The sequence below is a fragment of the Coptis chinensis genome, chromosome 8, assembly GCF_015680905.1.
Source record: "Coptis chinensis isolate HL-2020 chromosome 8, ASM1568090v1, whole genome shotgun sequence".
Lineage (NCBI taxonomy): Eukaryota > Viridiplantae > Streptophyta > Magnoliopsida > Ranunculales > Ranunculaceae > Coptis > Coptis chinensis.
In genome coordinates, this window is record NC_141463.1 from 53652711 (window position 1) to 53674998 (window position 22288).

Below are 22288 nucleotides of genomic sequence, written 5' to 3' on the forward strand. Positions count from 1 at the left end.
CAAACATATTCGTGGGGCAACTTATATAGTGTCATGAATAGCTTTTTAATTTACGCTTATTAACTTGTTTGTGGACAGCTTATATACGACACTATATAACATGTCCGTTAACAGACAAGCCGTTTAAGAGAAAGCTTTTGTATACAACAAATAATCAGTCTATGAATGTGACAAAATTTGGTTTGCCAACCACCCAAACATTGCCAACTTCAGCAAAAACGGGGTCGCCATACACAAATTGAGCTAGATCATGATGTCCAGTGTCGGGTGCACCTTGGTCCATATAAAGAAGGTAGTAATTTCCACAATGGTATAGTGCATATAGAGTGCATAAATATGTAATTTCTACACCAAACTATGTCAACATACACTAGGCATATTAAAAAGAAAAGTGTAAATGTGTACATGTAGCTTATTCTCACAAAACACCAATACACCATGCACTCGCACCATTAGATTAAGCTACAAATGGTACAATGTCCCCCTTTCTAACTCACACATCACAATACACAAAGCCTATCCACCTGAAACCACCCCTTAATTCTAACTTACGTACTGAACACAGCAACCTGACAGACCCCCTTTCGAACCTCGCACATCACATAGAGATACCCCACCCCCCCTATTATTACTATTTTCTAACTTCACGCAACACAAGCACCCTAGTAACCAAATAACCACATCCCAAATACAATTTTCTTAAAGGAAGAAGCCATTCAAACATGATTTTTTACCACAATTGATCCTGTCTATTCTTGTTGCCCAAGACCAATGTACTAGCCACAATATAAACATGATTTTTACCATAAATGGGGCATGCGACCAGACTGTAGAAACTATTCCTTAACATTCACCTTAATTAAAAAAAGTAAGTCTTTTCGAAAGCCCAAAAGAGTACCAATGTCGAGAATAGGTAGCAAAACAAGCTTTGATAAATTGTCACTATATTATTGCTACTCATATTAGAATATTCAAAAGCTAATTAGACCAAGGAAAAATATTGCACTTGTTTACACTTTGGTGCTGCAAATAATATACCATAGTACATTCAATGCCTATATCTATTGTACTTACTGTTTATTCAATAATGTGACAAAATCAACAACCAAAAGGTAAACTTCTCTAATAAAACCAAATTGTTAAATGGAAACCCCATCTAGCATTTTATCAAACATCTAATATGCACAAAACATAACCCCTATATTTGCAAATAATTTACCAACTTCAATAATAATCAAAATCTTATTAGCGATTTAAGCATTTATATATGCAATGCAACAAAATATTTTCTGTAAAAGTAGATTTTCAAAAAAAAACCCAACTATTTCCGATAAAAACGTTCAAAAGATTATTTTTTTTAGACCAAAATGTTGATCTACATGATATAATATAAGAAGTGACAAAAAAAAGGTACCTACTTGTTTACTATAAGTTCCGCAAAAACCGAACGTGCAACACAAATTTTCTCCCGTGAGTTTCAAGACAAGAGCGACCTCCCAATGCTTAGGAAGGGATTTCGAGGATGGAAGAGAAGAGAAAAAGATATAGCAAAGAGAAGGAAAGGACGAGAGGAACAAAAATTGGTTTTGAAAAAGAGAGGTTTTAGAGAGCTTAATTAAGTAGAAAAGGGTAAGAAAGTAATTATATGTATTTTAAAAAGATAAAATAGTATTAATAGGAGAAAAGAAGGGCATAGTAGGAAGTTCACATTTTATCGTTGACATCAGCAAGTGGGTCCGACGTCTTGTTTTGGAATACAACATGGGTCAACATTTTCAACACCCTAAAGTGGTATGATCGCTAATTTGAGGTCCGATTCGTGTATTCCTCGAAATTTTATTGTAAGGAAAATTATGGATCACTCATTACTCCCTAACACGTCCGGTGCATACTCCTTGCCCAATACATGATATATTTACTTCACCGACAACTCTCTCCTAAACCCCTAGTTCTATCAACCTTCCCACAGTTCTCACCCAGAATGTCATCTATCAACCTCCCCACAGTTCTCACCCACTTGATAAATGGTAGTTACAAGACCCTCGTAGCGCTAATACCCTAATCAATTAGACCCCTTCTTAAAATAGCATTCCACTAGTCTCCATTCTCCCTTCCACCTGTATACTCTGTGATCCTTGCCTTTTTCTATGCCAATCAACACGTCACTACATCGCATCTTTAGTAGTACCTTCTTCAAATCTTAAAATTGCATCCACTTAATTCCATTCCCTCCCTAAACGGGATACAAGGTCATCAACCATTTGTTTGGCTGAATTTAAAGTTCCGTCCTTTCTTTCCTTTGAAGTAACACAGACCCTAGTGTAAAGGCGCGATTCAGTTTTCCTTTACATACACAGTTGAATGGGAACTGGAATGGATTATTGAAGGGACCGAGTTCGGCTTAGGAGCGAACTGCCTACGTATCTTGCTCTCGGTTTTGAGGGGAGAGAAGAATCAGGTCTGACGTAGTTCATAGGAGGGGTATTTATAGATGTTGAGAGTGAATCCTCGCCCACCACGTGTAAAGTGTACCACAAACGTGGGGTCTAGATTAAGAAGGCGTGCGAGAACTGTCTTTATAGGTCTGCTGTGATGATGAGGATTAGTAGTCTGGGCAAGTAGCTTACGGTAGTGGTTAGTAGCTGGTGGCAGTGATTTGTGCATGTGCCTTTTCGTTCATGATTGCTTCTAGAAGGTAAGCTGAGTCACGTTATAGCCTGATTCGCGTGCTGGCGCGAACTGTGCTGAGCGTTCTCTTAGCTTGTAGACGCGATTTGGTTCCACAGGTCGGTGTGGTATTTCCATCATGCTGAGTACGCGCCTGATATACCTGAAGGAGGATATCACTCCCTTACATAGCCCCTTCTCAGTAGGGCGTGTCGGTCGTGGAAGCGACCTGCTGAGAGAAAACAGTAGCGTGTGTGGATCATGCTAGATGTGAAAATATCCAATGAGCTGGGGAGAACGATCCGTGGTTATCCCCGGTGGAGTGTGGGCGTAGATGTTAACACGCGAGAGGATCCGGCGATTCTGCGAGAAAACGCGTCCGCCCGTTTTTCGGATTTGAAAAGACAGGAAAGTTTGTTGGAAGTCGTGTGCGGCTAGGGCTAGGGTGTAATCATGATGCCTTGGAAATTGGAGGGGCGGTTGTTCAAAGATTACGCTGGTTCTTTGAAACATCACTTTGCTGCTTCGCCTTGTAGAAAACACTTCATTACAGCAACAACCTTCAGGTTAGTTTTCTGCCATTGTTGAACTTCTACTTCTTGCTTCGTGCTTAGTCTTTGTTCTAGAGTTGTTAGGACGTTCGATTAGTTACTAGTGGCTAGAACTGTTAGGGCTAAAGGAGAGATGTCTGACTCAGATGATACGCGATCTCATGAGGTTCGCGAAGTTTCTCTTGGTGATTGGGATGATGAGGAGGAAGAGAAAGATGAGTCGGTGTGTGGGGTGAGTGATGGTGGTGATGAAGATGAGGTAGTTGAGGAGGCTGGAAGTGGGGAAGATGAGGCTCGATCTATGTCTGTGGTTGCTGAAGCTAGCACCTCAGGTCGCCGTGAGAGGTCGTCTTCTAGCGGGCTGCCACCGAGGGCTGTGGACAGAGTGACAGACACGCTTTGAGGGCATTCCCCTATTTAAGAGAAAAATATGGGATAGCCGTAAGCGGTCTGGAAATCCATGAGCATGACCAATACGCACGGGTCTTTAGCGATCTGTATACCCTTCTGAACTGCGGGGTTATAATCTGTGAGGGGCAGCTAAGGGCGAATCTGACGATCCCACTTTCTAAACTGGTTTGCCAGTTTCTGAACTGTTGTGGCAAAGCGCCTGTCCAGTTTGTGGGTAACACCTGACGTTTGTTTAAGGTGTTCGATTTGTTGAACGCGAGTGGTGAATACCGCATAGAGGTCGCTGATGTTATTGAGCATTACTTGGTAAAACGATCACGGTCGTGGAACTTCAGCTTGCAAACGCGAGCTACGCTATCGAGTGTGATAGATGGTGTGAGCAACGAGTCTTGGGATAAAAGACCATGGTTGTTTGTTGGGAACTTCTGTGCTAGGGGGTTCAGTGCGGAGAATAGGGTATGCGACTTTACTGGTGGGTAGCAATACTGTATTTGAGTATTTTGATCTTGCCTTCAATAACCTTTGCATTAACGTCTTTATCTTGTTATCTTTGCAGATCTTGCTCTAGAGAAGGAAACTGATCAGCAGAAGATTGAGAGGTTCGCGCGGTTGACTCGAGCTGAGAAGCGGGCAAAATTGCCAGAGGTCGCGCATTTCTTTAAGGAACGGGGAGGGCCCACAATTAAGGAGAAAAGGGTAGTGCAGAAGACAAGGGCGCGAGGTAAGGTGACAGGGGGAGCATCAAGGAAGCCTGTGATGGAGAAGCACACGAGTGACCTTGTGACGAGGGAAAATAAGAACCGAGGTCGCTTCGGGCCGGCGACTGCTTTGAAGTCTTTGGTTTGTCTGGGGTTGGGTTGGGGAGGGGTGAGGAAGACTCTCCTTACGACCTGGATGACAACCTCTTTGAGATTCCTGAGCCTACTCGCTTGCCCAAGAGGAAGGGTAACGATGCTAAGACCCGACCTGCTAAGGTCGCACGGGTGTTTGGGGGCGGCTCTGGAACTGGTGGTGAAGGACGAACTGGGGGGAGGGCGGCTCATAGCTCAAAGGCGAGGCCGATGCCCGACTTTAGCGTCCTGGGTGAGGAGGCCACGGAGGTCGCTCTGACCAAGGTTGCTGGAGATACTTCCGGCAAGATGAAGGGGAATGCTAGTATAAAAGAGACTAGTAAAGGGCATGCTAGTGCTGGGAAAGATGAGCTAGAGCACAACCTGATGTATGTAGATGAAGCGTCTGGTAAAAAGCGCTATGTGAGGAGGTCAGATTGTAGCTACAAGTCCGCACCGATAGCTACTTGTTTGTTTGAGGGGATGACGCTGGATGGAGACAGAAAAGACTTGGACTCCAAGGAGCTGGACTCGAACCTCAAAGGCATGGATAAGGCGCTGTGTCTAGTAAGTTCCTTCTGTATTTAGGCTATTTTGCTGTATTGTGCATAATGTTATTGCTCGGTATTAATGGGGATCGTTGTGCGAACTGTCTTAGCTTATTGATGGGTACCAGAAGCTGAAGAAGGCCGCTCAGTTCGCTGAGCTGGAGAAGACGGAGGTCGAGTCGCTGAGGGACGAGCTCTCGACTCTTCGAGATGTGCAGCAGTCTGAGAAGAAAAAACTGGATGCTTTGAAGACGGAACTAGTAACGCTGTCGTTGGAGAAGACGTCAGCTGTCAATGAGGCGGTCGGGCTGAGGCATGAGGTGGGCGACCTGAAGAAGAAGGTAGCGACCGCGAATGCTTATGCTAAAAAGTGTAAAACTACTGCGCTGCAGGCGAAGGATGCTTATCTTACTATCCGTGCTGAGATATAGGAGCTGGAGAAGAAATATTTTGATCTTCAAGAGGAGCAGGAATGCGGGACTCTGGTCGGTCATGGGGGTTAGCCGCTCGAAGATGCGAGTACTGTTCCTGTAGTTGTGCCTCCTTCGTCTACTGATGCGGTGATTGAACAGCCCCTAGTATCACACGAACTGGATACGACCATGACCAATGCAGCTGGAACGACCTCTGGTGACCCGGGCTCATCGCAAGTTTTGAATGTTCTTGTCAGTGAAAGTTTTGACCATGTTGTTTAAAGGTGCTCATAAAAAATCTGTGTTTGTATGCGGCCTTAGGCCTGAAGCAATGGTTTCCTGGGGTAACCTGGGCAGTTCGACGTTCTTTATGTTTGTGATAACAATGAGCTAACTGGGCTGGATTTCCCGAGTAGACTCAGAAGCTCGGTTAGTCGGCGAACTGAGGCTTTACTGCAGTCGTCAGTTCGCTCATTTGCTTGTATAGGATGCGTGCTGTTAACTTTGTTCAATTATCTTTGCGTAATATATGTCTGATTGCCTTGTGTGAGAGTGCGATTGTTGTTGCGACTAGTTGTGAGGGTGATATAGGCTATTCGACCGGTGCATTTGTTGACCTGTCTTGCCCGTTAATTGATTTGAGCGTTGTAGATTGCATTGGTTCTGAGGACGCTTGGAGCGTTCTACAAGCTGTAGTTAGTCTAGCGACAGTGCGTGCTTGGCACGTGTATGAATATGAGCGGTCGGGAGATATGAACTGATAGCTACCAGGTGGCCTGCCGTTTGGCGTCTCGATGCCATTATGACTTGCCTTGGGAAGAGACGTTTCGTGAGCATAAATAGAACTGCTTCGAGAAACTGAAGAGTATTTGCTCTTCTTTTTCTTCAAGTTTGCTCTGCTTTCTTAGACGGTGTGGGGTTCCTTTCTTCTACTGATCATCTCAGGTACGTGTGTGCGTTGCTTGGTTCGTTATTTATCCTAGGAAACTTTGTTTGCGTGGTGGCTCGCTGATGCTTGAATGTGTTTTGTAGGTCTGAAAATGGCTAGATGTAGTGCCAAGAGTGCTGGTGGTAGTGAGGGGGCGAGGGAAGCTTCGCCCCTTGTGATGGAGGAGATGGAATTCCGACCTCACCCGCTCGGGAACCATGGTAAGCATAAAGCTGATGATTCTGGCGCTAGGAAAGGCAAGTGTGCGAAGGTAGGGGGAGGTGGGCGACCTGGGATCGTCTTCAGGTCTCTAAGTCGTGGAGGGGGCGACGATCGGGAGCAAGATCGCCATGCTACGTCTGGCAGCTCGTCCCCGCGTCGTGGTGATATGGGGAGCGACTTCTACTATGTTGGTCGTACTGGGAAGAAGCGCATGGTGAAGCGTTCTGATTGTAGCTTCCACTCAGCCTCCATAGCGAGATGCCTCCTGGAAGGGATAGTGCTCGATGGTGACAAAACCGAGCTGGAGAGTGAAAGCTTGGAGACGACCCTGAAGACCACCGACGCGGCTTGTTGTTTGGTAAGTTTTCTATTTATACCTTTTATTGTGGCTTGAATGAGGACGGTTGAACGTTAACGTCCTTCGTGCAGTTCTTGGCAGGGTATGAGAGATTGAAACGTGCTGTTCAGCGACCTGGTAGTGGTGATGGTGGCGTGGCCGAGCTGGTTAGGATGCGTTCTGCTTGGGAGGCCGATAAGAAGAAGCTGGCGTCCCTAAGGAACAAGCATCATGAGACGCTGAAGGAGAAGACTGTACTGGTAAACTCAATGATGGACCTGCAAAGGCAGTTGGCGTCCGTGACTGAGTATGCCAAGCAGTGTCAACTGGTGGCTCGTAAGGCGCAAAAAGAGTATGATCGAACTTATGAAGATCACCCTGTGTTAGCGGAGTTGTACGTGGAGCTACTGGAGAAGCATGACCAGGAAGCTGAAGACACCTCCGCTCTTGTTGTTGCCCGTGATGCGAGTCATCTCCCCTCTACCAGTGCCACGCCAAGGGATAAGCATGTTGTTGCGGATGCAAGACGCTGATTTTCTGAACTTCTCTCTGTAAGTCTTGAAAGTGATTGTTTGGTTTGTATGTGTTAACATTTTGCCTCTCTGTAAGAGAGTTAACAATAGAGCTGGTTTCTCAGGCTACCTTGAGCAGTTTGCCTTTTGGTATGAATACGTGACGAGCTGGTTTCCATAAAAATGGCAGCTCGCTGTTTGTTCAAGACTTGTAAGAAATACCGATATGGATTTCCTGGGTAAACCCAGCAGATCGGTGAATGTACGAATTGGTTTTCCGGTCGTGGGTCGGCAGTTCGATTGATGGATATGTATGGAATATATGCTTTTGCTTATGCTTGATTTCTTGTAGCTAGTGTTCCGTTTATGATGCGTGTTTGTATATTATGGCTATGAATGCTGAGATTTAGTTTTAAGAAAATGTTATGCTTGTTAAGTATTGCTCAAGAGAGCGATCTCACTGCGCTGAACCTAGAAGTATAGGTTCTCGACTAGTGGGAATTGGAGAGGCTATGAGCCCACAGAAGCTCTGAGAGTTAAAACCATGAGGAGAGCCGTGTTTAGCCTCGAAAAGCGTCTTCGCTCACCGAGGCGTTCTCATGGAGTTGATCCTAGAAGTATAGGGGATCAACTTAGCGAGATTTGGAGAGGCTATGAGCCTGTAAGCTCCTGAGAGCATTCTCATGGAGTTGATCCTAGAAGTATAGGTCCTCAACTTAGCTAGATTTGGAGAGGCTATGAGCCTGTAAGCTCCTAAGAGCGTTCTGCTCGCGAAGAGCGTATTTAGCCTCTGAAGGCGTACTGCTCACTGAGAGCGTTCTCACGGAGTTGATCCTAGAAGTATAGGTCCTCAACTTAACGAGATTTGGAGAGGCTATGAGCCTGTAAGCTCCTGAGAGCGCTCGCGAAGAGCGTATTTAGCCTCTGAAGGCGTGCTGCTCACTGAGAACGTTGTATGTGATGGGAGTGTTGAGAATGCGCCTGTACTGGTGGTGTACTTGGAGCAAGTGCGGATTTTGTTGTAAGTGTAATTGAACATAGTGGTTGGTAATACAAATATAATTTTAAACTACCTGAATTGACAAGGATTAAAAAACATGAATTGTACAAGACTGCATCTTTATTGATAAAACCTCTTTAACAAATAAGTGTTCCAGGGTCTTGGTAGTGGTTTCCCTTCTTGCGTCTTGATCCAATACGCCCCATTGCTAACAACTGGGTCTACTATGTATGGTCCCTCCCATGTTGGTGCTAGCTTGGAGTCATCTTGAGTCTTTTTCAGGACTAGATCATCAGGTTGAAAAGATTGAGGGTGTACTCGTTTGTTGTAGGACCTCTTTAGAATTTGTTGGTAAGATGCCACTCTGATGGCTGTTAGGTCGTGACGTTCCTCCAGCAAATCGACCTCTCGAGCTAGGACTGAGTCATTGTATCCTGACTCGACAAGCTCGGATCGAGTTGTCGTGATTGTCAGCTCGGTGGGAATAACAGCTTCGGTGTCATAACATAAGGAGAATGGTGATTCGCCTGTGCTGAAGTGAGCTGTGGTACGATGAGCCCACAGAATGTTCTCTAGCTGATTTAGCCATTGGCTCTTGTTCTTTTCAATCTTTTTCTTTAAGTTTTCTAATATGGCCTTATTGCTGGCCTCTGCTTGACCGTTGCTTTGAGCGTACTGTGGAGTGGAGAATGCGTGAACGATCTTCCACTTGGCCAAAAAATCTTTGACCATTTTGCCTTTGAACTGGGAACCATTGTCCATCACCAGGGTGTGTGGCAAACCAAATATGGTGATAATGTGAGTCCAAATGAAGTTTCTAACATGTGACTCCTTGACATGTGCCAAAGGAACTGCTTCGATCCACTTCGTGAAGTAATCGGTTGCAGCTAAGACGAAGTGGAACCCGGTGCTTTTCTGTGGGATGAATGGTCCCATGATGTCCATGCCCCACATGTGGAATGGCCAAGGACTTGCAATGCTGATCAACTGGCGAGCCGGTTGGATGATGTTGTGGCCAAAGGTTTGGCATTTGATGCATTTGAGAACATATGTTTTGGCGTCGATCTGCATGCAAGGCCAAAAGTATCCTTGAGAGATTGCTTTGTGGGCCAAAGAACGACCTCCCGCATGATTGCCGCATTCTCCTTCATGAATCTCAGCAAAAATCGATTGACCTTGAGTTGGACTTATGCACCTCAAGTGAGTTCCTCCAGCAGATTTTCAAAACAACTTGTTATTCAGAACACAATAGTGACGTGCTTGATATGGTATCTGCCTGGCTTTGCTCTGTTCAGCTGGGAGTGTGCCATTCTGAATGTACTCTATTATGGGCTGCATCCATGTCTGACTCATCTTATCCTCAGAAAGTGGACATAGGTCGCTCACCTCTAAGACGTGCTCTACTTGGTAGGCAGGTCAGTCAACTACTTCAATAAGTAGTTGTCTCGGGGCGCAGCTCGGTGTTTGTGTGGCCAAGTAAGCTAAACTGTCTGCGTGACGGTTCTCGTCACGCAAAAAGTGATGTATGGTGGCCTTCTTGAAAGACGGAAGTAATCGATTAACAACTTTAAGGTATTTAGAAAGGTTACCTTCGTGGGTAGTGTACTCTTTAGCAATCTGGCGAACGACCAGTTGCGAGTCACTAAAGACATGAAGTTCTTGTACACCAAGATGTAGCGCCATTCTGAGTCCCATAATTAATGCCTCGTACTCCGTCTCGTTGTTGGAGGTCGCAAAGTCGATGCGAACTGATTTCTCCATCATTGCTCCGGCGGGAGACACTAACACAACGCCAACTCCACTTCCACCGGGATTGCTGGAGCCATCTACGAAGAGAGACCAAACTGTCCTGTCGCTGCTCTTGGGGGGTAGGACATCTGTCTCTGTTTCCCAATGTAGATCGCCCACAGGGAAGTCGACGAGGAAATCAGCTACGACCTGTCCTTTCTGCGGGGTGCGTGGGACGAACTCGATGTGGTGTTCCCCGAGCTCTTCGGTCCAAACCGCCATGCAAGTTGTCTTGTTTTCCTTATGAAGGATTTTTTTCAACGGTAGGTCGTTGATCACTTTGATTGGGTGCGCTTGAAAATATGGCCTGAACTTCCTTGCAGAATATAATAGTGCTAATACTGCTCTTTCGATGTAAGAGTAGTTCTTTTCGGCTGGAGTTAGTGTCTTACTTGTAAAGTAGATTGGTTTCTCTGAGTTGTTGTCTTCCTTGAAGAGAACCAAACTGATAGCGAAATCCGATACTGCTAGATAAACCCCTAGCGTTTCTCCGTCCGTTGGTTTGGCTAGGACGGGAGGTGTTGTGAGATACTCTTTGAGAGTGGAGACGGCCTGGTGACATTGGTCATTCCATGAGAACTGCTCACCTTTTCTGAGGAGTTGTAGGAACGGTCGGCACTTGTCTGATGCCCTGGATATGAATCGGTTGAGTGCAGTGACCATGCCTGACAACTTCTGTATCTGTTTCTTTGTCTGCGGGTTGGGCATATCCAAGAATTCTCGGATTTGATCTGGGTTGGCTTCGATCCCGCGCTGTGAGACCTGAAAACCCAGAAATTTGCCGGAGGACGCTCCGAAAAGGCATTTTTCTGGGTTCAACTTCATGCGAGTTCGGCGTAACTTGGAGAACGCTTGCTCAAGGTGAGTGAGGTGGTCACCTGCTTTTTTGCTCTTGAAGACCATGTCATCAATATAGACTTCCATGGTATCGCCTAACATGTCCTGGAACATGTCAGTTACCAGTCGTTGATAAGTCGCTCCAGCGTTCTTGAGGCCGAACGGGAGGACGTTATAGCAATAAATTCCCTGTTCTATAATGAAGGACGTCTTCTCTTGATCTTCCTCAGCAAGTGGTATTTGGTTGTACCCACTATAGGCATCCATGAAGGAGAGGAGCTCGTGGCCACAGGTCTGGTCCACAAGTTAGTCGATCCTTGGTAATGGGATGCTGTCTTTGGGTGTTTCTTGGTTGACATTGGTGAAGTCAACACAAAAGCGGACCGTGCCATTTTTTTTTGGAACTGCCACTATGTTAGCGATCCAATCTGGGTAGTCGACCTTTCGGATGAAACCAACTTGCTTGAGTTTATCGACCTCGTCATTGATTGCTTTTTGAAAACGTAGTGATAGTCTCCTAGGTCGCTGTCGAACTGGTCTGGCACTAGGGTTGACATTCAACTTATGGCATGCAAAGCTAGGATCTATACATGGCACATCAATATACGACCAAGCGAAAACATTTTTATTCATGGATAAAAAGTTTACAAGCTGGGCTTTGAGCGTGGGGTCGAGGTTAGCCCCTACATAGACGAACTTAATTAGGGTCGTCTTCCGTTCCTAGATTCACTCACTGCCTCTCTTCAGTTGGTGTTGTAGCTTGTGTTGGGAGAGCGTCCTCTGGGGGACTGAGCTCTGTGGATGCTTTGTTGGTCTGATGAGTGATGGGAGTTGCTGCAGGAACCGGAGCGTCTTCTGTGGTTACGACCACAGGGTCTGGGATGACTTCTTAAGTCGTTAATCTGTTGATTAACTTCGTTGATGCCGTTCTCAGCGCCGTTACCAGTTGGCTGTTGTTGAGCGTCAACTTGTGCACGAAGAGCATCATTTTCTTGCCTGAGCAAGAAAATGCTCTCATTGGTTAAGCCTAGCTAGTTTGCGAGGCCTTGAACTTGAGCTTCGAGGCTTGCCATGCTTCGTGGGCTTGAGATATTTGGTTTTTGGTTTTTGGTTCTTTTGGTTTGTGTGAAGATGGTGTCTCAAGTAATCGAGACCACAGACGGCGCCAATGTAAAGGCATGATTCAGTTTTCCTTTACATACACAGTTGAATGGGAACTGGAATGGATTATTGAAGGGACCGAGTTCGGCTTAGGAGCGAACTGCCTACGTATCTTGCTCTCGGTTATGAGGGGAGAGAAGAATCAGGTCTGGCGTAGTTCATAGGAGGGGTATTTATAGATGTTGAGAGTGAATCATTGCCCACCACGTGTAAAGTGTACCACAAAAGTGGGGTCTAGATTAAGGAGGCGTGCGAGAACTGTCTTTATAGGTCTGCTGTGATGATGGGGATTAGTAGTCTGGGCAAGTAGTTTGCGGCAGTGGTCAGTAGCTGGTGGCAGTGATTTGTGCATGTGCCTCTTCGTTCATGATTGCTTCTAGAAAGTAAGCTGAGTCACGTTATAGCCTGATTCGCGTGCTGGTGCGAACTGTGCTGAGAGTTCTCTTAGCTTGTAGACGCGATCTGGTTCCATAGGTCGGTGTGGTATTTCCATCATACTGAGTACATGCCTGATATTCCTGAAGGAGGATATCACTCCCTTACACCTAGAATTGCCATACACAAGTGTTTGAAAATCCACTCCCTTTTGTTTGAAAAATTCACACCCAAAATAAATATATGTATTGAGAAGTATACCATCCCTAAACACATATTCTTAATTAGCTTGGTAACAACTTAGTGGTTGCTTGTCTACTGAGGATAGCTGATAAACCCAACAGTCATTGTTTCAAATAGTGAATGGTACAAGATCATGATAATGCCTAGAAATAATACAACTGACTCAGAGATTCAAAGAGCAATCTATTGTGCGTAAGTGTGTGCTATATGGAATGAAAATACAGTGGAAAGTTCAGAAACAAAAGCCACTCCCCTACACATGTTACAAATGATATATTGAAGAAGATGGGGGCCTATCTCCATAATGTGATAAAGGAAGCTACTGACACGGCAGAAACAAGGATGATGGTACAAAGCCTAGGAGATTGCCAATTCTATGTAGTTAGTTGGATAGACCCCCTGATCAAGTAGGTATGATTAATTCAGATGGTTTCTTAAAGTCTGACACTTCTACTTACGGAGGGCGGACAGCTAAGGAACAACAAAGGGGAGGTTCTAATGGTACAAAGTAAGTTCCAATAAGAGGTCAGTAATGGTTTAAGAACTGAAAGGGGAATAGAAGAGGGACTTAAAGCTGCACAACAACTAAGCATCAGGAGGGTGCTAGTAAACTCTGACTATGAGAGCAGTGTACATCATGCAGGAGAAAGAACAATGCCCTTGGTTCTGTCTAAATAGCTTGCAGGCTATTAGGATACTTATAATTATTATTATTATTTGTCTCTCTATAGGAGCTAATATATATATAGTGTAATATGGATGTGGATTATGTTGGAAATGTGAATGAATTTGTGTCCTCATGGGTTTGAACCCATGACCTTATGTATCTACTACACTAATGTGGGGGGCTTTAGTCCCACATTGGTTACTAAACTTAAGACTCTTAAGTTTATATTGGTTGTGTACTTATAGAGGGATAGTGTAGAGAGATATAAGGAGGTGCTCGCGCGCACACAAGGCCGCCTTGGTTTGGGGGCTCTCGGGAGGTGGGAGCTCCAGAAAAACCTTAGTCTTGGCGCTGTGCCCACATGTCATGTCGCGGTGTAAAATCCACCCATTTGGGCTTCGGGTTGTTTTCAAAATCTTTCCTTATTGAGAGTCAAACCAAATCTCTCGCATTGCGTGACTCTCGCCTTGAGGTGCGAGTGTCAGATCTATATATCAAAGGTCTCTCTTGTTTAGAAAACACGCTTAACCGCAATTACTTTTTCCTCTTATAAAAACCATGTCTGGAGTACGCTAAGAGTTCCTACAGAGCTGGTCATTGCTGGTGACTCGCTCTTCCACTGTTGTATCCTGGGAGATGTACGCTTGAGGCTGGCAGCAACCGTACCGGGCGGTGTTTTTCGTCTTAAGGAAATTGTGCCGAGCACAATCCTCAGTGATAAGTTTTACTTGCATTCTTATTACTGTTTTTCGATACTAGTTACATACAATCTTAAGACGAAAAATACATTGTCTAGTAACAATCTGTTATTATCTTGTATTGTGCTCGCTTGTTCTTTATACTGTTAAAATGGAGAAACCTAGTGGTAAGTCTGTCAAACCTGAGATTTTTATGGCAGAAATTTTAAAGCGTTGGCGGATGAAAATGCGGTTTTATCGACTACTCGAACCGGGTCGAATGGATTTCGATTGAGAAACCCATTTACAATGAAAATGAAGATGAACTTGGTCGTTTTGGTGGTGTGGAGAGATGGGAAAAGAAGGATTATTTATGTCGAAATTATATACTTGATTGTCTTTCTCTTGATTTGTATGATGTTTATCTTTGTGTGTAATGAATTCTGACGAATTGTGGAATTTGCTTGATAAGAAGTATGCTATCAAGATGCAGGTTCTAAGAAGTTTCTTGTAGGAAAGTTTCTGGAATTCAAGATGGAAGATGGGAAATCAGTTGTTTCTCAAGTGGAGGAGTTGCAAATAATCATTCATGAGATTTTGCAGGAAGGTTATAAAATCTGCAAAGGTTTCCAGATTGCTTCCATAATTGAGAAACTCCCTTCCTCGTGGAAGGAGTACAAAAACAGTCTCAAACATAAGAAGAAAGAGATGACCCTAGAAGATCGATCGTCCAACCTTCGGATCGAGGAGGATAACAGAAGGCTGAAATCAATGTGGAGACTTCAGAAATGAAGGCTAAGGCTAACCCGGGTTGAAGGTAACGCTAGTTCTTCTAAGTCTAAATCAACTAAATTCCCGTCAAAAGAAACCATATGCTTAACAAGAATAAACAGTCCCAACCTCACTTTAAAAGAAACCTTACAATCCTGAAATTCATTGCTATGTGTGCGGATCACGAGGTCATATAGCCCCGGATCAGAAATTCAAAAAAGGTCCGAATGATGGGAAGAAAGATAAGGCACAAGCAAATGTAGTTCGGGATGGTAACTTTTCTGCTATGGTTCTTGAGGTTAACTTGGTGAGTAACATGATCGACCGGGTGGGTAGACACCGGGGCTACCAAACACATCCGTGGGCACTAAAAGTGCATTTCGTCCTTCACTCCTCCTCGAGAAGGAGAAAGTCCGTTCATGGGTAACTCATCCGCTTCTAGAGTTGAAGGAAAAGGGACTTAATTTGAAGTTCACTTCTGAAATGTTCTTAATTTGAAGGATGTTCTTTATGTTCCTGATATTAGGAAAAATCTGGTTTCTGGTTCCCTTTTAAGTAAGAAGGGGTTCAAACTTGTCTTTGAGTCAGACAAATTTGTTCTGACTAAGGGGGGAACCTTTGTGGGTAAAGGTTATTTAGATGAAGGCTTGTTTAAGCTCAATGTAACTGATTTTGATTTAAATAAAGCATCTACTTCTTCTTATATGGTTGAGTCATTTGATCTGTGGCATAGTAGACTTGGACACGTTAATAATGTTTCAATTAAAAAACTGATGCATCTAGGTAACATATCCAAAAATACTATTTCTGAAAACAAGAGATGTGAAGTATGTGTAGAATCTAAATATGCTAGGAAACCTTTCAAAAAGGTAGAAAGAAACACTGAGTTGTTGGCATTGATTCACACTGACTTATGTGATCTTAAAGGTTACATGACTAGAGGAGGTAATAAATATTTTGTTACATTCATTGATGATGCTTCACGTTTCTGTCTTGTTTATCTTCTTAAGAGTAAGGATGATAGCTTAGCTAAATTTATTTCCTTTAAAACTGAAGTTGAGAACCAGTTAGACAAGAAAATAAAAATAGTTAGGTCTGATAGAGGAGGTGAATATTCTGTCCTTTCAATAAATTTTGTGAAAATAATGGTATTGTACATGAAACCATCGCCCCTTATGCTCCCCAATCCAATGGGATAGCAGAGAGGAAAAATAGGACTCTCAAAGATATGATCAATTCAATGATCAATAGCTCTGGGGCTTCTATGAACCTATGGGGGGAGGCTTTGCTAACGGCCCATTATATTCTGAATAAGATACCTTTTAAAGACACGAGATAAAACTCCATATGAGATGTGGAAAAATAGGACACCGCCTTATAGATTCTTTAAAGTGTGGGGGGTGTTTGGCTAAGGTGTCTATACCAACACCCAAGAGGACTAAACTTGGCCCTAAAACTGTAGATTGTGTCTTTATTGGGTATGCAATGTAATAGCAAAGGCCTCTGGTTTTAGTTTTCAAATCTAAAAATAAATTTGTTGATGATAATACCATTATTGAGTCTAGGGATGCCGTCTTTTTGAGGATAAATTCCCATTTATTGAGAGATCCGGAGGGACTCGAAGTTCTTCTAGACTTGCTCCTAGAGTTCGAGAAGATTCTTCTCAACAAGATGAAATTGAACTCGGGAGGAGCAAGAGACCTAGGACTAACACCTCTTTTGGACCTGATTTCCTTACTTTCTTGGTAGAGGATGATCCTCGGACCTATTCAGAGGCCATGTCATCTTCCTCGATCACGATTTTTTGGAGGGGAGGCCATTCTAAGTGAATATGAGTCCATTATAACCAATAACACTTGGGGAGTTGGTTGAGTTGCCCCCGGTTGTAAAACTATTGGAAATAAATGGTTATTTAGAAAGAAACTTAAGGCGATGGATCCATTGATAAATATAAAGCGAGATTAGTAGCAAAAAGCTATAAACAGAGAGAAGGGTTTGATTTCTTTGATACCTACTCTCTGTGATGAGGATTACATCTATCGAGAATGTTAATAGCTTTTGCTTCTACTTTCGTAATCTCGTAATTCACCAAATGGACGTTAAAACAAAGATTTCTAAATGAGGAATTACAAGAGGAGATATATATGGATCACCCGTAAGGGTTTGTTTTAGAAGGCCTTGAGAGAAAAGTTTGTAGGCTAAAGAAATCTCTTTACTGGTCTCAAACAAGCTCCTAAACAAATGGCATGAGAAATTTGATAGTGTGCTAATCTCTAATGGTTTTAATATTAATGAGGCAGATAAATGCATTTATTGTAAATTTGAGAAACAATCTGGTGTAATTATCCGCTTATATGTGGATGACATGTTGATCATTGGAACCAGGTTTAGAGACCGTCAATAAGACTAAATCTTTTTTGAGTAAGCATTTTGACATGAAAGATTTGGGTATTGCTGATGTCATTCTTGGCATTAAGATTGTGTATAGTTCTGATGGAATTACTTTGTCTCAATCTCATTATGTAGAGAAAATGCTTAAAAGATTTAATCAATTTGATCGCGGTACCCCGTAACACCATATGATCCTAGTATACATTTGACAAAAAATACTTTGGATTAGGTGTATCTCCTTCAGAGTTTTCTAGGGTTATAAAAGCGTCTCATGTATCTTATGAACTGCACTAGACCCGACATAGCTTACGCCGTAAGCAAACTTAGTAGATACACCATAAATCCCAAAGCAATGAGCATTGGGATGCTCTTATCACAAGATTGAGATATTTGAAATATACTTCAAATTATGGTGTTCATTATGGCGGATATCCAAATGCGGCTTGAGGGTACAGTGATGCCAATTGGATTGCCGATTCTCGTGAATCTAAATCCACTAGTGGCTATGTGTTCACTATGGCGGGGGTGCGTGTCTTGGAAATCATCTAAGCAAACTTGCATTGCCCGCTCCACTATGGAATCTGAGTTTATAGCTTTAGACAAAGCTAGTGAGGAAGCAGAGTGGATCGGGAATTTTTGATGGATATCCCGCTTTGGCCTAAACCCTTCCCACTGTCTCTATTCAATCGTGATAGCCAAGCCGCTATCTTGAGGGCCAAAAAATACTTCCTATAATGGGAAATCTCGACATATTCGCCGACGACATAACAACTGTCGCGGCGACAGTTTGTTAAGAGATGGGATCATAGCTATTGTCTTTGTGAGGTCAAAAGAAAATTTAGTCGACCCTTTAACTAAAGGCCCGCTAGAGAGTCGGTTTTAGTACATCGAGGGGATGGGGCTAAAAGTCTATTAAAGACTAATTGCCTATTTAATTAAATCACCGATAACTCCACACCCAACCTTCGTGGAATGGAGATCCCGGGATCAAGGTTCAATGGGGAAACAAGTTATCTGCATGATTTGTGGGGGTACTTACACCTAGAGTGAAAACTCGTACCCATCCCTATGATGTAGTAGTACCTTCAGATCATTTAAAGGATGAGTGAATACTCTTAATGCTTTCTATAGCTGGTTTTCCAGTGGGGTGTAAAGATCTGATACACTCCCTCGATAGAGGCACCTATATGAGTGAGGAAGTAAAGCCGCTTCCTATGAGAACTTACAGCTTTGTTCTCTAGAGCACTCATGAAACCCGGGTAGCTCATGGCTATCTGAGCACAACCGAGGGAACTCTATGATGATTTTTGAGTTATGTGTGTTACCTGTTGACTTGGCTTACATATATGTTGAACAGTTCAAGACTAAGGTCACCGGGTCAACTAGTAATCCCGACAGACAAACACCAAGCTTTAAGGTTCAAGTCGTATGACACCTTCACCCATTCATAACTTCTTCATACTCCGGATTCTTGCTTTTGTTTTTCTTTTCTTATGTTTCTTAATAATTCCATTCATGTGGGGATTGTTGGAAATGTGAATGAATTTGTGTCCTCATGGGTTTGAACCCATGACCTTATGTATCTACTACACTCTAATGTGGGGGCTTTAGTCCCATTATTGGTTACTAAACTTAAGACTCTTAAGTTTATATTGGTTGTGTCCTTATGGAGGGATAGTGTAGAGATATAAGGAGGTGCTCGCTACATTACACAAGGCCAGCCTTTGGTTTGGGAGGTGGGAGCTCCAGAAAACCTTAGTTGGCGTGTGCCCCACACACGCCACGCCAGGGTGGTGCAAATCCACCCATTTGGGCTTCGCGTGGGTGCGAGTACTGGGCTTGTTTTTGCGGAAAATATCTTTTGGTCTTCTTTCCAAAACTGTTGTTTTCAAAATCTTTCCTTACTGAGAGTCAAACCAAATCGCGTTATTCCAAATCACGTTATTTTCTCGCACATTAAAGCCTTGCGTGACTCTCGCCTTGAGGTGCGAGTGTTAGATCTATATATCAAAGGTCTCTCTTGTTTAGAAAACACGCTTAACTGCAATTACTTTTTCCTCTTATAAAACCATGTCCGAGATGCGCCGAGAGTTCCTACACAGAGTCGGGTCATTGCCGGTGACTTCGCTCTTCCATCGCAGTATCCCGGGAGACGTCGGCTTGAGGTCGGCAAAGAACCGCATCGGGCGGTGTTTTTCGTCTTAAGGAAATTGTGCCGAGCACAATCCTCAATGATAAGTTTTACTTGCATTCTTATTACTGTTTTTCGATACTAGTTACATACAGATTATATTATGTTGCGAAATCCACCGATATCAATGAATAAATGGAATGTACTCAACAGGTCCTTCAAAGCCACTGTTGCAAATAATATAGTTGAGGAGGACTGAAGTGGTCATATGCAAGGGTTTGCAGGTTGCGGTCTGCCTAACCTCTAGATGTTTAAAAGAATATAAGTATTGGGGAACTGAATTGGAGAGATGGAGCAAGAGTGTAAACATGCTATGTCGCACTGCCACATAGGAGCAAATAACTGAAATAAGTCATAGTAAGAACAACACATAAGTGATGAGGCCTGTTCAACTGTTTGAGCATAGTGCAAAACAAAAAGAAATAACCCAATGCGACACACAAAATTGGCTAACTAAATAGAATACCAAGGATAGTAGAAATCGTGCCGTATATTAACTAAATACTTACCACGGAGATAATTGTGTCTTTCTGTCACACTCCAAATTTTAAGAAAATTTAAATAGAGAAAATTTAAAATAGGGAATTATTCAAGATATAATTATCTCAATCGTCACCCTATTCAACCATCTGAAAACCCAGGATAAAACGAAACCCTAATAACATATTATCAACTACGATATTAAAATCTGAGATCAAATTTAAAACCAAAATGGACAATCTTTCAATCACATTATTAAACTACAAAGAACTAACCAACTCTATTACATCTATCTCAAAACAAAACCGTACACTTCAGAAAAACTTAAACCAGAAGACTCCAAGAGCAAATCCAAATCACGTGTCCTCATCCACTCCACTCCACCATCTATATTTCAAAGAACACACCCACGTTACAAAACAAAGCAAACATGAGTCAGCAAATTGAATTTGAATTTGCTGGTATGAGTAAGACTAAAAATATAAAATAGTATAGCAGTATGTTCAATCTTTCAAATCCATAAATATACTATTACAATCATTTCAACTTGGAAGACAATTTAGTTCTGTATTCTCAAAATGGCATACAGTTTCTTCCCAAGTAAGAGTTCAACCCCCAATATACATTTCCAAGAAATCTCATATAACAATATTTATCATTCTCACTTTCCAAAATAACTCACAATATAATTTTCACTTATTACATACACATATGATAACTTATTTAAATATGAGTTTGATATACTCTACCTTTAAGCCAGCACGTCATCTTAGGGTAGGATATTTACGTCCTTACATAAAAGATTAATACATCCTATCCTCCTGCAAAATAGAGTTAGACATCACAATAAAATGATTTATCTCAACCAGTCAAATTTTCATTCATAATCAAACCTTATTTAAGACATTTAAGTCTAATTGATACAACCTGGTTCGTCCTGCATATTCGGGGAATACCAGTTATCATAATACCTATATCAAGGGTAGTCATTCACATGATATTATTACATCATAAAATTTCTGCGTGCATAACCATAGATCTCAGACTATCACAAGTCATTAATATTTTCGTAATAACATATCAAATTATAGTCATTTCGCAATCATATAAAAGATCACAAACATTCACTAATATTATTCACAGTCACACTTCACATCCATAACATCACACAAATTCACATACTTTTAGTTCATTCAATTCCACAATGTATCTGGTTTATTAATCACTTATTTACTGACCTCACCTTTAGTTCCTATTCCACAATTTGTACTTCACACATTTGCCAAATCACACATACTCGTGTGCCTCTCTTACATCGAGTACGACTACAAGAAATGTCCCAAGTGGAGATATCGCCTCCAGGGACATATTTACATCTTGCAAACTCGTAATTTGTGAGTCGCAGCCATCTCTGGGCTTTCCATACGCATAATCACAACCTCTTATGAGCATTCAATATCTCATGTCATTCATGGCACATTCAATGAATATCTTAGATTATTCCCACCACATTCAAGGAATACCCATCATACACTAATAGGTCATTTATGGCACATTCAATAAATACTTTGGGTAATTCCTGCCACATTCAAAAAATGTCCATCATAACACTAACAAGTTATTCATGACACATTCAATGAATACCTTGGATTATTCCCGCCACATTCAAAGAATACCTGTCATAACACTAACAGGTCATTCATGGCACATTCAATGAATACCTTCCTATCACATGATATCTTAAGTCATAATATATAATTACCAAATCCTGAGGCGTGGAGAGTTCTAAAGGCGTGGTCAACTCCTTGAAAATATTATTCTCAGTTCACTTATCATTGCACTAGCATTAATCATGCACAACAATTCATCACACGTGCAGAAAGTTATTTTCACGCATCAATGCAAATCAATCACGCATTTAAATATCATTGAACACTACATGAATGGTCATCAATCAAATACAATTCAAACATCCACAATCACGTACACAATTAAATACTAACATTATACACATATAGTTATCACAAAAATTAATATATAATATATAATATAGTGGCATTTTTGCTCGAAATTGCCTACGTATCCAAATCTTTCAAAATTGGAATCAACCATTCATAGTTCTTATCAGCCATATAGTCAAAGTCAAAGAACAATAAGAATGCATACTTTAAAATTGCACACTTTATTTCCCTTTCATTCCTTAATTATATAATATATATATATATATATATATATATTAAACACAAACTTTAATGTAATATGTCACGTAATACAACATAAATCTATAC

General features: G+C 42.2%; 1 long non-coding RNA gene across 1 annotated transcript; it reads right to left on the minus strand.

Annotated features, from left to right (window-relative positions):
* Positions 1–20065: 20065 nt before the first annotated feature.
* LOC147481935 (uncharacterized) lies at positions 20066–22026 on the minus strand. The gene is made up of 2 exons (XR_015205707.1): positions 20750–22026; positions 20066–20387 (listed from the first exon to the last, which is right to left on the minus strand). It is a non-coding gene; the product is annotated as an uncharacterized LOC147481935 (long non-coding RNA).
* Positions 22027–22288: the final 262 nt, after the last annotated feature.